The 15,426-nt window shown below is 41.9% G+C and overlaps 1 long non-coding RNA gene across 1 annotated transcript; it reads left to right on the forward strand.

Moving 5' to 3' along the window:
• Positions 1-6,234: 6,234 nt before the first annotated feature.
• Positions 6,235-12,092, forward strand: LOC311520388. The gene is made up of 3 exons (XR_014711573.1): positions 6,235-6,589; positions 7,487-7,650; positions 11,973-12,092. It is a non-coding gene; the product is annotated as an uncharacterized lncRNA (long non-coding RNA).
• Positions 12,093-15,426: the final 3,334 nt, after the last annotated feature.

Consider the following 15,426-nt stretch of genomic DNA (forward strand, 5'->3'; position numbering starts at 1 on the left):
CCCCTTCGCAGCTTCTGGCAAACAGAGGCTAGGAACACCATCCCTGCCCAACCTGGTGATAGCCATTGATGAACCTATCCTCCATGAACTTATCTAGTTCTTTTTTGAACCCTGTTATAGTCTTGGCCTTCACTACATCCTCTGGCAAGGAGTTCCACAAGTTGACTGTGCACTGTGTGAAAAAATACTTTCTTTTTTTGGTTTTAAATCTGCTACCTATTAATTTCATTTGGTGACCCCTAGTTCTTGTGCTATGAGAAGGAGTAAATAACACTTCCTTATTTCCTTTCTCCACACCAGTCATGATTTCATAGACCTCTATCATATCCCCCCCTTAGTTGTCTCTTTTCCAAGCTGAAAAGTCCCAATCTTAATAATCTCTCCTCATATGGTAGTCATTTCATTTCTGTTACCCTTTTCTGAACCTTTTCCAATTCCAATATATCTTTTTTTGAGATGGGGCAACCACATTTGCACACAGTATTCAAGATGTGGGCATACCATGGATTTATATAGAGGCAATATGATATTTTCTGTCTTTTTATCTATCCCATTCTTAATGATTCCCAACACTCTGTTTGCTTTTTTAGACTGCAGCCGCACACTGAGTGGATGTTTTCAGAGAACTATCCACAATGACTCCAGGATCTCTTTCTTGAGTGGTAACAGCCAATTTAGACCCCCATTACTTTTTATGTACAGTTGGGATTACATTTTCCAATATGCATTACTTTGCATTTATCAACATTGAATTTCATCTGCCATTTTGTTGACCAGTCACCCAGTTTTGAGAGATCCTTTTGTAGTTCTTCGCAGTCTGCCTGGGACTGAACTATCTTGAGCAATTTTGTATCATCTGCAAATTTTGCCACCTCACTGTTTCCCCTTTTTTCCAGATCATTGATGAATACATTGAATAGGACTGGGCCCACGACCGTGGGGGACACCACTATTAACCTCTCTCCATTCTGAAAACTGATAATTTATTCCTACCCTTTGTTTCCTATCTTTTAACCAGTTACCAGTCCTTGAGAGGACCTTCCCTCTTATCCCATGACAGCTTACTTTGCTTAAGAGCCTTTGGTGAGGGACCTTGTCAAAGGCTTTCTTAAAATCTAAGTAAACTATATCCACTGGATCCCCCTTGTCCACATGCTTGTTGGCCCCCTCAAAGAATTCTAGTAGATTGGTGAGGCATGATTTCCCTTTACAAAAATCATGTTGACTCTTCCCCAACAAATGATATTCATCTATGTGTCTGACAATTTTGTTCTTTATTATAGTTTCAACCAGTTTGCGCAGTACTGAAGTCAGGCTTACCAGCCTGTAATTGCCGGGGTCACCTCTGGAGCCCTTTTTAAAAATTGGCACCACATTAGCTATCCTCCAGGTATTTGGTACAGACACTGATTTAAATGATAGGTTACAGACTACAGTTAGTAGTTCTGCAATGTCACATTTGAATTCCTTCAGAACTCTTGGGTGAATACCATCTGGTCTTGGTGACTTATTACTGTTTAGTTTATCAATTTGTTCCAAAACCTTCTCTAATGACACCTCAATCTGGGACAGTTCCTCAGATTTGTCACCTAAAAAGAATGGCATAGGTCTGGGAATCTCTCTCACATACTCAGCCATGAAGACTGATGCAAAGAATTCATTTAGTTTCGCTGCAATGGCCTTATCATTCTTGAGTGCTCCTTTAGCTTCTCGGGGCTTCCTGCTTCTGATGTACTTAAAAAAATTGTTTTGCTATTACTTTTTGAGTCTTCGGCTAGCTATTCTTCAAATTCTTTTTTTGGCCTTCCTATTATATTTTTATCTTTCATTTGCCAGAGTTTATGCTCCTTTCTATTTTCCTCATTAGGATTTAACTTCCACTTTTTAAAAGGATGCCTTTTTGCTTCTCACTGCTTCTTTTACTTTTATGTTTAGCCACGGTGGCATTTCTTTGATTCTCTTACTATGTTTTTTTAATTTAGGGTATACATTTAAGTTGAGCCTCTGTTATGGTGTCTTTTAAAAGTTTACATGCAGCTTGCAGGGATTTCACTTTTGGCGCTGTACCTTTTAATTTCTGTTTAACTGACCTCCTCATTTTTGTGTTGTTCCCCTTTCTGAAATTAAATGCTACGGTGTTGGACTGTTGTGGTGCTTTCCCCGCCACAGGGATCTTAAATTTAAATTATATTATTGTCACTATTACCAGGCTGTCCTGCTATATTCACCTCTTAGACCAGTCCTCTCAGGACTAAATCAAGAATTGCCTCTCCTCCTGTGGGTTCCAGGACTAGCTGCTTCACAAGTGAAATGGTAGTATAATATTCCAATCTTCAGTGGCTGTAAAAATCTTATGGGTTCATTCGATGAACATATTTCTCACAGATAGGAGAAGTTTATAGGCAGTATTATACTGGCCAGATTAAAACCACATAATGTAAATGCAGCTGAGGTAAAAAGAGAGTTGTGTATGTCTGCAAATCATAACTGCACAGTTTTTTCATCTTTGCTCCCAAGCATTTGGTGTGCTGTTAAACAGTAACAGTAAGAAGCAGTCTCTATCATCTTATGATGGTCTTGTAAGAGAGAATGAACACAGGCTTCATTATTTTTATCACCAACAAGGTTCTCCTTGGTTCCCCAGTGGTCTAGGATCCAGGCTATTCAGAAAGAGTCCTTCCAGCTTTCAGGTGAGGGATAAAACAGAACAGCTGTTAATGACTGTTTATCACAACAACTACTGAAGCCATGCAAATGGATGTCATACTTAAAAGCGCTGGAAAATTAAATCCAAATTACTGGGAAAATATAGAACATAGCCGAGGGAAATCAGCTTGCAGAAGCCAAATATTACATTAGCTTTGGATTACACAGACTTTCTCTTTTGTACAATAATAACCACAGCCATTTCTGTGGGAACTATAATGAAATGTTATTTTTCATAGCTTTAGGCCATCAATTAACATGTTCTCAGAAACAATAACTATTTGTGTAATGTGAAGGATATCCAGTTTATACATTCTCACATCAAGTCCAATGGAATGGAGATTTAATATTTGTTCTACCTCTAATATTAATGGACTAAATCCTAACGCCCATACACCACTGTTGTGTATTGTGGCTACAACTCCATGCCCTAAGTCAGAACCATGCCCATACAGTGGTCCTAAGGGAGAAGACTCCATCATCTATGGACACAGAGCTGCTCTCCTTCCCATCCCACTTCTCTCCTTCCCCCATCCCCACCATACATGCTAGTGGAGTGGAGCTGGTAGAGAAGGATGGTGTGGATAGACAGAGGAATAGAGCGAACTGCTCTCCAGCATCAATTGGCTGACAACTTCAAAACAGAGCTGTCACTTAGGAATGATGGGAGCCCATCTGCCTGAAGACATACACCACACAGGAATTTTTGGTCTGGGGCAATGTTGAAGGCCCGTGGTCCCATCCAATCTCTTCCCCAAGCACCTGTTTTGTAGGGGCTCTTAGTGAGTCCCCACCCTGACGCTTTGGTCTGTTGTCAGGTTGGGTTCTGCAGGAACTACTGCAGGCCTCAGACTTCTGTAGGCGTCTCTTTTGCTGCACAGGGAAATGCAGGACCACTTACATGAGCTCCAAGTCCCCTTTTGGTTTCCATGGGCTCTGACTGTGGAGTACCTGAGCCAATCCGTGCACCTTACCGGGCCAGCCAGATTGTTCTCAGGGTAGGTCAGGTTAACATAGATCTTCTCCCCTTTGTACAAGCGTAAGGCTTTTCTATCCCTTAGGCTTTGCCTCATTTTATTATATGTTCATTGAGCTCTCTCTTATTCTCCCTTTCCAAGACCAGGAATCAGACCCTTTCCATCAGACACATTCATTCAAAAATACAATTCCTCTCCTTCATTTTAAATTTTATTCTTACAAATGGAGAGACAATGCCTGAGATTTTATTATGAGTTATATTATAAACAAGCATGTGTTCAACATTCCGCCTTTGTGCCCATCCTTTTCCCTATTTTTTTAAAATCATGATTTATAAACCTGAGTTTTGCTATCCAGCTGGTAGCCTCGGGGACCCATTCCAGAGCCATATTAGAAAGAACTGCAGGTCAGCAGGGGCAGAGGTTATCATTAGTTCTTCCAGCTGGTCCCTAATACGACAATGGTATTAGATGCAGAAACAACCAGGTAAAACTACTGTAGCCAAAAGAGGGTGGGGATGAAAGAACTCCCATAAAGAGGGAGGGCTGGAAACTGATGGTGAAAAGTTTCATAGGCTCCCACCTATGTTCCTTCAATCAAATTCAAGCTTCTGCAGAGCTACCTTTTGTAGGTAATGCATGAATGGCCTGTAGTAGCTGGTCTTGGAGGTGACAGAAAATGTATTCTATTCCTTGGAGTAACTGTAATTAATGTCAAAAATGTACAGTAAAAAAGTTATTTCCTGCATTTATTAAATATATCTGTCTATGTATTTACATTGCTCTCATTACCTTGGTATCTGGCTAGATTGGCTAGATTGTCGAGCTCAACGGGTAGTGATCAATGGCTCCATGTCTAGTTGGCAGCCGGTATCAAGTGGAGTGCCCCAAGGGTCGGTCCTGGGGCCGGTTTTGTTCAATATCTTCATAAATGATCTGGAGGATGGTGTGGATTGCACTCTCAGCAAATTTGCGGATGATACTAAACTGGGAGGAGTGGTAGATACGCTGGAGGGGAGGGATAGGATACAGAAGGACCTAGACAAATTGGAGGATTGGGCCAAAAGAAATCTGATGAGGTTCAATAAGGATAAGTGCAGGGTCCTGCACTTAGGACGGAAGAACCCAATGCACAGCTACAGACTAGGGACCGAATGGCTAGGCAGCAGTTCTGCGGAAAAGGACCTAGGGGTGACAGTGGACAAGAAGCTGGATATGAGTCAGCAGTGTGCCCTTGTTGCCAAGAAGGCCAATGGCATTTTGGGATGTATAAGTAGGGGCATAGCGAGCAGATCGAGGGACGTGATCGTTCCCCTCTATTCGACATTGGTGAGGCCTCATCTGGAGTACTGTGTCCAGTTTTGGGCCCCACACTACAAGAAGGATGTGGATAAATTGGAGAGAGTCCAGCGAAAAATGATTAGGGGTCTGGAACACATGACTTATGAGGAGAGGCTGAGGGAGCTGGGATTGTTTAGCCTGCAGAAGAGAAGAATGAGGGGGGATTTGATAGCTGCTTTCAACTACCTGAAAGGGGGTTCCAAAGAGGATGGCTCTAGACTGTTCTCAATGGTAGCAGATGACAGAACGAGGAGTAATGGTCTCAAGTTGCAGTGGGGGAGGTTTAGATTGGATATTAGGAAAAACTTTTTCACTAGGAGGGTGGTGAAACACTGGAATGCGTTACCTAGGGAGGTGGTAGAATCTCCTTCCTTAGAGGTTTTTAAGGTCAGGCTTGACAAAGACCTGGCTGGGATGATTTAACTGGGAATTGGTCCTGCTTCGAGCAGGGGGTTGGACTAGATGACCTTCTGGGGTCCCTTCCAACCCTGATATTCTATGATTCTATGATCTGAACACCTTCCCAGGGAATTATGCAAGTTCTTTCCTGGCAGGCTCTTTCTAGAGCATCAGCTCTATATGCAGAGTAACTACAAGGTGGGACCACCAGTGTTGCTTTTGGCCTACCTGTAAGAAGGGCCCTAAAGTGCTGCTGTGATCAGGTCTGTGCTGGGAATGGAGAAAGAGTGCAATGTTGATTGTACAAAGGCAGAAGCAGGCAGCTGTAAGAGGACCAGCAGAAGGCAAGAACAGCTTGGATGACATGATCCTGTTGTTGATGTTGTTTTTTCTATAGCCAACCATTTCATCTGACTCCCTTTGGACCATCACCTGAGAAGATAATGATGGAAATAAGATGAGAGATAGAAAGGATAAAAAATAAGAGACGGGGTGTCAGAGTCACAGTAAAATTGCCCCCCATGGGGTCCCCTGGGTAAGCACCAGCATTGTATATTGCTAATGCCTATATATGCATATGCGTGGGAAAGGATTTTGGGAGGGGTTGAAGGTGTAAGCATGGAGTGAAAGGTTTCTTTGCAGGGTATGAGAGGCTGTAGCGGGAGGAAGGGAGAAGGGAACGGGTTAACTCAATGCTCCAGCTAGGTCCGAACGTAAGATGCTGACTCCAGCCCAAGGCCACAGCACTCAACCAACTCTCGGCTGCCTGCCAAGAAAGACGGGGGCCAGATTCCAACCCCGACCAGCGATGAGAAAGGAGGATTCAGCTGAAGAGAACTGCAGGGGCTGCGAAAACCAGTGGAACAGTGAAGGCCAGAGAGTGGGAAAACAACAGTCTTGCATCCCTGAAGCCAGTGTGTTTTGGGAAAGCTGAGGAAGCTGTGGAAAGCTGGCTTGGACTGGTACAAAGAGCACAGGGGACAGAGGTCCCTGAACAAAACACCCCCAAAAGACCCCAGGACTTAAAACCCTCCAGAGAGCTAAAGCAAATAGGAGATCAACAGCAGACCCTGGACAACCTGTGCACAGGACAGAACTCTCATCCACCCTTCCCCCTCTTCTTCTGACGTTACACTCAGGGTTGGCCAGCCTCGGGTCATGCGTGTGTGAGTATGAAAGTGGGTTAGGGCTGGGGCACTAATGCTTTCTTTCTTCCTCCGAGTGATGTGGGAGCATTCCCAGCACTCACTGCTGTTATTTTATTAACAAAACTTTAAAATTTAGTCCCTTGGTGTGGCTCCTTCATCTCTTCCCCTAATGATCCTGCAGCCTCATCTGATCACCTGACGCCTCAGGCAGATTGGTAACATAAATTGGGCAGGAAGAAGCTGGAAAACAGCAAGATGAAGAGAAAGAGATTAGGAAACTATAGTGAGGAGACAGAAAGAAGCTGGAAAGCAGCGGTGCGGAGCGCACCATTTTCTCCCAGACTCTATGAACTCAAGCTGTATGTGTGTGGGTGATATTATTCTTAGTAAGAGAAGTATTGTAGCACATTGGAGACCCAGTCATGGACTAGGACCCCACTGTGCTAGGCACTGTACATTCACGGAACAAAAAGACAGGCCCTGCCCCAAAGAGTTTACAATCTAAGTATGGTTTTTATCCCTCCATTGAAATGGTCATCCTAGTCTGTTCCTAAAAGCAGAATATTTGAAAAGCCAAAGATCACATCTTCTGAAAATAGTATCTGATCCTGTTTAGGTTTTTGTTAAGTGGAAAACAAGTAATAAGGCAGAAAACTCTCATAACAAGCAGACATACATGCCTAGTAACAATGGCTGATCATGTTGAACAAGTGAGAGAGACACAGGGGAAGTTCAAAAGAAATCTTAAAAAAATATAGTATCATTAGAAAGCATAGGATTTGCATTGTGACAAAGTGATCTGAGGGATTTTAGTTTGTGTTTTGGGACTGATATTCTGTTCAACAAGAATTGGAACAATTGTTTTTATTGGATGCTTCCCTTTTTTTAAAATCCCCTCATGACTGATTTCTTCAGATATAAATAAAGCTTGGGAAAAAATGTGACATGTGGATGAAGGAGGAAAAATAACAGATCCAGACACCCTGGTACCACTCAGTGGCCACAGATGCCAAACACAACAAATATGTTTTACAACAAGCCTGAAGCACCAACCACCTTTCTCATGAAAGCTATATGAGGTAAGGAAAAAAACTAGCAAGCTGACTTGTACGCCTTTTTGATAAGTGCTTTTCATAAGTCCATGAAATATAGATATCAACTAAAAATGTTTCTGAGCGTCCAGAGTATGTCTGCTGTGTACACCTTGGTTTAGGGCCAAACCTTGGTCCCACAGCCTGAGAAAAAGGGTTTTGCCTGTGGGACCTGCACAGGGGCTAGGGAGAACAGAATGGCATCCAGCAACCTGCTAGGAGGGGCTCAGTCACATTGCATTGGTCTTCAACTTCAATTGCTGGATATGATGAGACCCTCCATTGTCCTGAGTGCAGTACAAATAAAGAGGAAGACAAAGCTCCTGCCCCATAGAGTTTTATATTAGAAAAGACATAACATGTGTGGATAACAAAGCAGTTGAAGGGGAGAGAGAAGGAGGCGTCATTGGGTATATATATCCCACACTGGTTCAGCAACCAAAGGGTTAATACAGGCACAGCTGGCCACTGCCAATTGGTAGTCTCCCAGCAGCTGGGAGGATAAAAGGACTGGGAAGCAGCTGTGTGGGGCAGCTACCAGAGGAGTGAGTAGGTTAGAGCAAGGAGCTCCTGTCAGCAAACTGCTAAGGAGCCACCCAGGGAAAACACCCCAGAAAGGGACAAATGGATGAGCCTGGAGAGACCAGAGGAAGGTAGGAAGGAGCTCAAGGCACTGTCAGAGTTGGTGAATGCTGATCCTGCTTGTCTAGCTTGGGGACCTGTCCTGAGCAGGAACCTAGTGGAGTAGGTGAGTGTGGGATCCCCTAATACCTGATGGACTTGAGAACAGAGAGGGCTTCAGATTCCTGAGCACCAGGGACAGACAGCGCTGCTGAGCTGGGGCCATGTCCTGCTTGGCCAGGAGGGGCACCATTGTGCTGACACTCTCTCACAGGAGGGTAACAATAGTAGGATCATGCAATTACCTAACTAGTTATGTGAACTTCTTAATGGTTCAAATCAAGATTACAATCCAGAAACTCATAAAAGCAAGAAAGTCTATGGTTTAGGTTAAAGAGTATAGGTGAAACTCTGGCATTTTTGAAACCAGTGGCAAAGCTCCTAGTGACTTCAACGGAGCCAGGATTTCATCCTGTATTCTGAACTCAGCTGTTGAACTTTCTGATTTGAGAACAGCACTTCTCCAGCTGACCCCTGGTCTATGAAGCATTTGCTGGTGGTCTGGGGAAAGCAGGCTAGCCAGAGGGTGCTGAGTCCTCCTCTGTATTTCCTGCTTCTAAGTTGTATTTAAACCAGCAGATGCATTAATTACTTTCCTAATGTCACTTTAATATGTAAGCAGTTGCTGTACTTGTCATAGGGATGTTATGCAATTATGCAATCACAAATACAAGGTCTGTGAAACAACCTGTGTACTAAAATGAGTTCCACCCTGTGAAAGTGTCAGAACCCCTGTGCCAGAAATAAAAAGGTGAAGGTTAGCACACATTTTTACAACTACTGGTTGTTTGGGGTTTTTTTAGACTGGCAGGAGGTTATGTTAATGTCTGAAATTTCTTTTGGCTCCCTTTAGCGGGGAAAAGAATCCTGGATGCCCAAAGAGCTGGTGGAAAAAATAAATACTGTGAGTAGCATTGTTAATTGGACAAATTCTGACTAATAAGAGGCCAAATGATTTGCTGTGTGCAGAGACCTGCAGCCATTTTTACTCAAACCCAAGGACCAACCCAGAGTAACAGATGTGTATATCTAGATGCACATTATGAAGTGGAACAGTTTGCCTAGGGACTGTGTGAATAGGACTTTGCAGGGCCTGTCACTAAGGAGTCAAGTACACTGGATTTCATTCAACATTGCTACCTTTTGGCACAGTATTCTCAAGGTTCACTCCTTTCTCCTATTCCTCATGCTCTTGGGTGGACCACATGGGACATTTTTATTTTGGTAGATTCTGATTCTAATTACTTGATGGACAGCAGCGTTGGGGGTGTGGTAGGTTTTTTTGTTTGTTTGGTTTTTGAGTATACATGACACTCCTGGCAGAATTTGGCCTTGGATAATAATTTGTCAGTTTTACATTGCAGCAGAGCCTGTAATATGTGGCAGTGCAGGAAGAACCACTGTTGTACTACCCTTTAAGAAAATGCAGCACAAGTTCTTCTTTCCCTACACATGGGGGTTGAGACATCAGCACTGACATGGACCCTGTTCCCTACCCTCTCCTTTGATTTTTTTTTTTAAATAGATAAGTGGTGAGAATACATTCATCCACATCAGCAACAGAATTTTTAGAAAGCTACCCGCTCAGCACTATTCATGCTCATAGTATTTTATACCAAGATCACATACAGTGGCTCAGATTTGCCTCAGTTATTCAGACTAAATCGAGAGCAACTCCCTTTAAGTGAAGTAACTTCTGATTTAGAACACTGTTAATGTTAACAGAACATAGTCCTTTGTCTACTTGATTTAGTCGTCAGCAACATAAGAGATTTCTAAGTATCAAATTAGCCACCAGAGGGAGTTTACCCAGTCCCAAAATATTAAAGAAACACACTGAAATTACAAGATGAAATAAGGAACATTTTTAGACCAAACTTTTCAAAAGGAGGCTTATGTTATACCTACCAAATCGGAGGACAAGAGTGCAAACAGTTACACAGGTTGTGAGCACGATTTGTGTGTGTGATTCCAGGTGCAAGTTAAACACTATTTTTGAAAATGTGGCCTTATCTATTGACTTCATAGTGCAATCCATTGTCTGTACCTGTTTTGACATGCATGTTTAGGATAACAGTCTTATGTAGATGTTCGTTTGTTTTTGTTTTTTCCTTCTTGAAGCAATGTCCTTTGACTGAATTTGTCAAGAAGTAGCACATGTATTAAAATTGTTTTGGGGTTTTGGGGTTTAAGTTGTATTAAGTCAGCAGAGGCACAAGAGGAAAAATCCATATAAAATATTCTGAATGGTACTTTAGGATTTTAATGACAAAACATGGATTGCATGTCCAAAATAGTGTGTTCTTCACTTTTTGGAGCTCCAATTAACAGTATGAGAATTTCCATAATGTTGATGGTTCCTTTAAAATATGTGGCTTGTCAATATTCTTTGGGCTTCCAACCAGAAAAGCCACACTGCATGCTCATCGTACTCCGTGCCTAAAAATACTCATATTTTCCTTTTGTGTTTTTTTTTCTGGGTATTCTAATGTCTGGAGCTAATGAACAGCCGACACTTCAGAATCATGAAATCGGATAACCAGATTGACTGTTTCTTCATCCGACAAAAGCCCCTGTGAATACTTGTATTAAAGAAGAAACTGTTCATTAACTCAAGATATTAAACACCAGAAAAAAATGTTTTCACAGGAGTTACATTAGGAATGAATTTGACCCAAGGTATTAAAACTGATTATTTTGTACTGAAAGCTGTAGCTATGCAATACCTATTAATCCTATATTGAACTTGAGCTAATATATTAGGATGAAGAATGTGGGGAAAAAAGTTTGGATTCCTCACCTCTCCACCCCCAAGCCCACACACTACTTTAACATCCGTGTGCCACTGTATTTATTTCCCAGCCAGACTAGAAGTCCCAGAACATGCCCCCCTACCTCCCACCCCAAAAGAAACACCCTGTTCTCTGGGTATTTTCATTGCAGTTGGGAGGAGGAAGTAATCAGTCTAATCTCAGCAGATTTCCAGCTCTAGCTTGCAGTCCAAGAGGTATGCATAATTCAGATAGTCTGGTTAAGCATCCAAACTGAACTGACTTTCCATAGTGTTAAACTCAGTCTATTACTATTCAGCTTTTTCTGTCATAGTTGGGCCTGCATGGATAGCTGTGCCCATGCTCTATGGGGAAGTGTCTTTAAACTATCCACTTACTAGGATGGTGGGGTAGGTGACAAATGTGTCTTAACAGAAGCCCCTGGGTTGCTATTAGGATTTAAGGCAAAGTCTTGCTACTTAATATGTTCATGATACCTAACTTTTTTTATATAGCACTTTTAATCAGTCTCTCAAAGTGCTTTACAAAGAAGATGATATTCCCATTTTACAGCTGCTAAAGTGAGATCATATTACTATGAGAACTGTTTTATTCCCCAAATTTTGTGCATGCAAATTTATCTTAAGGGTGCATTGATGTATTTTTTTTTAATGTAATACCTCAGATTAAAAAGCAGTCCCCTCTGTTCCAAAGCAAGACACCACACAGCCTCTCAAACCTTCCCTCTAGCTGCCTTCGTTCATATTTAACTACCTGTCCAATTCTCACGATCACCAAACTTGCCCTTTAACCTGTCTGTCCCACTCCTGGTCACTCAGGCTCATTTTCACCTTTTAGGTCTCTAGCCTACTGATAGCTGAACTGCAGAATCAGAAGCAAGTAGGAAGCTGATTGCTTGTCTACACCTTTGGCTATACCAAGAAGTTCTGTGCTCACCTGCTGGCTTGCTGGACAATCACTTAGGTACCTAGATGAAAGTTAAACATTGAATTAAGTACTTAAACTGAAAAATAGGCATCTAAATAGTTTGATAATTCTTGTCATTATTAATTATGTCATTAGGAACAGTTCCCTCAAAAAATATTGAGGGAGAAATAATCACTGATCTAAGAGGCTTACAATCTAAGGGCTTGATTTTTAGGGAGTTTGTAGGCATCATGCATGTGAACTACAACATGTTTATATGAATACTTCATTTGTTTACAGATGCAATTTCAATGGATGCCTACCTAGGCACGTTCAAGTGCAAATCAGGGATTTGTGTGAAAGATTATCATATCCACTATCTAAGCAGCTTGGAGGAGGGCATGGATCAGAATTCACATCACACTCCCCGTCAGTACCTGGCCCAAGTCAGGCAAGCTAATGAACAACTAGCAGACCAAATTTGGTGATGAATCCTGGTCACATGCCACCTGAGGCACCTTGTGCATATGCCAAGAATAGTTTGGAATAAATATAGGAACACACAAATTGCCATATCAAAACAGAACAATGGCCCATCCACACTGGCCAGTCAGAAGGAGTAATCCCCCATAATGGACAGTTATGAAATAACCTGACTATAGGGTAAACTTCTTTTTAATCCAAGGCAGTTGGTAGCTGACATATATTCTGGAATCTAGGGTTTAAGGGCCCTTATACATTTTTATCATCAAACTGTAACTGGATGATACTCATACAGATGTCTAATCCTTTTCAAATCTTCATTAATCCATCCAGTTATTATAGTGGCACCTAGAACTGTAATATTTAAGTGCCTAAAGGTTATTGAGCAGAAGAGCTTAAGTAGGCTGAATACTACAAAACAAAGTTTGTGAACACTTGTGTTTTAATTCTGAGCAGGACCAGACATTCACAAATATACATTATCAGGAGTGTTGTAAGCAAGACACAGTAAGCAATTCTTACTCTACTCTGTGCTGATTAGGCCTCAACTGGAGTATTGTGTCCAGTTCTGGGCACCACATTTCAGGAAAGATGTGGACAAATGGGAGACAGTCTAGAGAAGAGCAACAAAAATTATTAAAGGTCTAGAAAACATGACCTATGAGGGAAGACTGACAAATCTTGGATTTGTTTTCTCTGAAGAAAAGACTGAGTGGGGATTTTAATTTTCAAGCACATAAAAGGTTGTTACAAGGAGAAGGGAGAAAACTTGCTTGCCTTAGCCTCTGAAGATAGGAGAAGCAGCAATGGGCTTCAATTACAGCCGGGGTGGTTGGGTTAGACATCAGGAAAACCTTCCTGTCAGGGTTGTTAAGCACTGAAATAAACTGCCTAGGGAGGCTGTGTAATCACCATCATTGGAGATTTTTAAGAGACAGTTAGACAAACACCTGTCATGGATGGTCTAGATAATACTTAGTCCTGCCATGAGTGTGGGGGCCTGGACTAGATAACCTCTGGAGGTTCCTTCCAGTCCTAAGATTCTATGAAATGCTCCCACAAGCAGGTTGTTCATACATATAAATATTTGAGGAATGACTCTTCTTCACAAGAATACCCATACTCACACATGGTCTTTGTTATTTACTATTTATTTCCTGTTTGTCATTATTTCCTATCCTCCCCTTTAAAAAAGTCCCATCCAATTAGGGAGCCAAAACAAAACTATGTGACTGAGGCAACCAGTCACATCCCATGAATAACCAAATAAATAGTTGAAGGGAACAGCTTGTGACTGAAAATTGTTTGTGTTACCTAATTGGTGAATAACTCCAAATCATAAATATTTTTGCAGAAACCAAGCTTGTTTTGCAAAAGATTCACAAATAGAAGGGCTATGTTTTCTGGATAATTCATTCACAATTGGTAATTCAGAACAGCTGAGATAAAATCTTGGCATAATTTATGCCATACCTTAGTTATGCCTTGACTCTTTAAAATCCATTAATCAATTTTAAATATTACCTTTTTAATTTCAGTGGGTGACATCTTGTACTTATGAGAGAGGTTTCAGAGTAACAGCCGTGTTAGTCTGTATTCGCAAAAAGAAAAGGAGTACTTGTGGCACCTTAGAGACTAACCAATTTATTTGAGCATGAGCTTTCGTGAGCTACAGCTCACTTCATCGTAGCTCACGAAAGCTCATGCTCAAATAAATTGGTTAGTCTCTAGGGTGCCACAAGTACTCCTTTTCTTTTTATGAGAGAGGGTAAATGTTTTGTTGTTGTAGATTAATTTTTCAACTTAGTGTTTTATAATCTTATCCAACAGGAAGCAGGAGGTTTCTCTTCCTTCTTTCATTTTTCATCTGTACAACTGTAAACCACTACAAGGAATTGAGATGCTGGTTTGCTAACTTCAAGCTGATGTGTCATTTTATTGGGAGCCACTTTTTCTTCCTGTATTGTTCACAAGACAAAGTCATCACAGTAATTTTTGTAATATACTAGGAAACTTGTTTCCTGAGCCTTTGAATTTTTAAATTTTCTCCCTCACCTTCTCTCCACAGTTTTGCCAACAGCTATTTTGGTACAGAACTATAGATTTTCAGTAATCTAACTGGGGCTAAGAACCTATATTATATTACTTGAGGAAGGATTAAAAGAACTAAAGAGAGAACCTGGATAAGTTGGAACATAACAGTCTATAACTGGGGTGGCCAAACCTCTGAGCCATGTATGTAGAGACCTGCCAAATTCACGGCCATGAAGAATGCATCACAGACCGCAAAATCTGGTGTCTTGTGTGATTTTTACTCTATACAATACAGTTTTCATGCGGGAGATGAGGTTTCTTAAATTGGGGGCCTGACAAAAAAGGGAGTTGCAGGGGAGGGAGGGAGGTCATAAGGTTATTATAGGGAGGTTGCAGTATTGCCACCCTTCTGTGGTGCCTTCAGAGCTGAACAGCCAGAGACTGGTAGCTGTTGGCTGGGAACCCAGCTCTACAGAAGTAAAGGTGGCAATACCAAACCACGCCGTCCTTACTTCTGTGGTGGCAGCTCTTCCTCCAGCTGCCCAGCTGTGAAGGCAGCGCTGCCACCAGCAGCACAGAAGTAAGGGTAGCAGCACCGCAATCCTCCCCGCAATAACCTTGCGACACCCCCCCCCCCCTTTTGGGTCAGGACCCCCACAATTACAACACTGTGAAATTTCAGACTTAAATAGATGAAATCATGAAATTTGATTTCTAAAATCCTATGACCATGAAATTGAACAAAATGGACTGTTAATTTGATAGGGCCCTACGCATATGACAATCTTCAGACAAGAGCTGGGGCATACCTGCCAGGGCTTGGAGCTTCAGCTGCTTTTGCTGCTGTCTCTCCGCAAGGAGCTAAAGC

This window comes from Lepidochelys olivacea (genome assembly GCF_965140295.1).
Source record: "Lepidochelys olivacea isolate rLepOli2 genome assembly, chromosome: 5".
Taxonomy (NCBI): domain Eukaryota; kingdom Metazoa; phylum Chordata; order Testudines; family Cheloniidae; genus Lepidochelys; species Lepidochelys olivacea.